The sequence below is a fragment of the Triticum dicoccoides genome, unplaced genomic scaffold (assembly GCF_002162155.2).
Source record: "Triticum dicoccoides isolate Atlit2015 ecotype Zavitan unplaced genomic scaffold, WEW_v2.0 scaffold167358, whole genome shotgun sequence".
Taxonomy (NCBI): Eukaryota; Viridiplantae; Streptophyta; class Magnoliopsida; order Poales; family Poaceae; genus Triticum; species Triticum dicoccoides.
In genome coordinates this window covers 1-2,643 of record NW_021219617.1, presented here as the reverse complement: position 1 = coordinate 2,643, position 2,643 = coordinate 1, and the positions used below count along the sequence as shown (strand labels likewise).

Below are 2,643 nucleotides of genomic sequence, written 5' to 3'. Positions count from 1 at the left end.
AGCTATGCGGATGCAAACTTGCAAACTGATGTGCTTACATACTAGTGGCTGTCAAATGGGGTGCTCCTGTTAGCCACCTACAAATTATTGGTGTGGGATAAAATGGGGTGCTTGCATACTAGGTAGGCCCAGGCTGCCCAAGGGTGCAATTTCGATATCCAATATGTTAAACTCAAGGCAACCAAATCCGAAAATGGTAGCCATAAGTTGCATATGTACATCTATGTGGCTAAAACTTAATTAGTTGCATGTCCCGTACAAAATATTCAGTCATCATGCAGCACATATATACGGTTGAAAGGCGGGGGATAAAATGAAACAAACTTATTAACCAGCAGAGTCAAAGTGCCCAAACAAATTAAGGCAAAGTTCGTACGTATAATTTTACCTTCAAATACAGTAGAGCTGCTAAAATTTGAATCCAACTTGCAGTTGTCTCCTCTCGTGTACAAAACATACCATTTCCTTTTGTTGTCTCCCTCAGGCGCATATGCCTGGACATGCTCCACATGGCTAAACTTGTCCCACTCAGTGCCAGATTGTCCCGCGGCTACCGTAGAGAGCAACCATAGCCCGCAGAATAACTGCAAATTTCGTAGCTTTATGTTTCGCATATATTCTGGGCATTCTTCCATGGTGTAATCTTCCAAGCCCAGACTCGAGAGAGAAGCGATACGCTCCAACACCTTCAACTTTGGTCACTTGGCGATGCAAGCTTCTGCAGATTGGGGAGATTTGTGATCCTCTCCAGATCGGGGCATCCATTCAGTAAAAGCTCAACACATAAGGAAAACTCTCAATGTAGCTGAGCTGCTTGACATGTTGTAGACCTAATATTTTCAAAGAGCTTGCATTGGAGGCAAGGCCTAGAGGAAAATGCCTCAGTTTGCAATCACAGAGTGTAAGGTTCTCCAAACGGTGCATGGCTTGTACTTGCTCCTCCCACTCCTCCCATACCAGCATCTTGATCAACTTCAATATATTTAACCTTGGAAATGAAGCTGTTGTTGACTGCACGAATCCAGTCCCAACATGTTTGATGCATGGAGCACGAAAGACCTGTAGGAGCTACAGATTTGGGGGCTGGCACAACCCGTTGGGAAGTTGTCTACAACAAGCCAGGTCATCAAACAATAAAGTCTTCAAGTTGTTCAGGGACACCATTGATGTGGAAATCATCCAGCTCGGGAGTTGCTGGCCAAAATATCCCGTGATTTGAAGAAATTCTACACCAGGTGGAGGGCAAAGCTTATTGAGAACATTCTCAATTCGTTGCTGCTCTTCCTCAGAGACATCTTCCTTCTCTTTGACAAACCCATCATCTCCCAGTTTACTGGTGCAGACCAGGGTTAGCGTGATAAGATGCCTCTTCTCGCCGAGCCTAGCATTAGCTGCAAATGAGGCAGCAGATACATTCTCCAATTGAACTAATTCAAGAAACCTGAGTTGGGAAAGAGGCCCCAACTCATCCAAACTGCGCCAATCACCATCCATGTGGGCTCGAAACATACGTAGTCTCCTCATGTTTGTCAGACCACTAAACCCTCTAGGTACCATACATCCTTTGGGAAATGAAAGTAACCTTAACAATGCTATCAGGAAGATTCACCAATTCTGTACATCCCAAAAGATCAAGGAACTGCAACAATTTCATCTTGCCAATGTTGCCCGAAAGTACAGATATATCATCATTTACTAGTGCAAGATACCTCAGGTGCTTGAGTTGATGCGACGATTCAAGCAATACAGTCATATCTGCAGATTCTATATGCAAAGTCCGCAAACTAGAAAAGGAAACCAATGAATCACCAGGCTTCATCTTAATCTGGACAATTGAGATCAATGTTCTCACTAATTGCTGCGCCTGTAGAGATTTCCAATCAAGTTCACCTGATTGTGATCGGTTAATTTCTATGGACAACCGAAGAAACTTTTGTGAACCAAGTTTAGCAAGAATATCATCATCCCCGTCTTGAGCTACGAGTGCTTCATCCTTAGTGAGATACTGAGCAAATGAAAGAACAACATCATGCATGCTGCAAACCCATAGATCAGCATACAATTTATCTGGCTCTATCAGGTTCCTAGATACCAACTCCTTGTAGTAATTTTCTCCCAATCCTTCTAAATCATTTGAATTTCCATGAATAAATCCTTCACTAATCCACATTGCAACAACTGCACCCATACTAAACTTTCTACTTTTTGGAAGAAGAGAGTAGTACAGAAAGCACTGCTTGAGGTAAGAGGGCATATATTCATAGCTGAAGTATACTGCATAGTTAAGCTCATCAGGCATTTTAGTTCTTGACCATTTCGAATCATCCAGAACAGGCTGCCAGACGCAAGAGTCCTCCCATTATTTTGACAACAAGTGGTAAATAACCACATTTTTGTATAATTTTGAGCCCAGTATGCTTTAGCGTATTTATGTGGTCTTCATTTATCTCACTTGAGAGTACCTGCAATAAAAGGGACAGCTACAGTTAATTAACTATGAACCAAGCTCCTTTAAGGCACTCAAATTTACCTTCCAGAGACAAGAATACTAATTGATTTATCTGTCCATTTATTAAGCTAGGTTTGACAATGTAAATATTCAAATCACAGAATGTACATGTCAAAAAATGTCATAAATGCATT

The 2,643-nt window shown here is 41.8% G+C and overlaps 1 pseudogene; it reads right to left on the bottom strand.

Moving 5' to 3' along the window:
* Nucleotides 1-459: 459 nt before the first annotated feature.
* On the bottom strand, nucleotides 460-2,462 carry LOC119344385 (annotated as a pseudogene).
* Nucleotides 2,463-2,643: the final 181 nt, after the last annotated feature.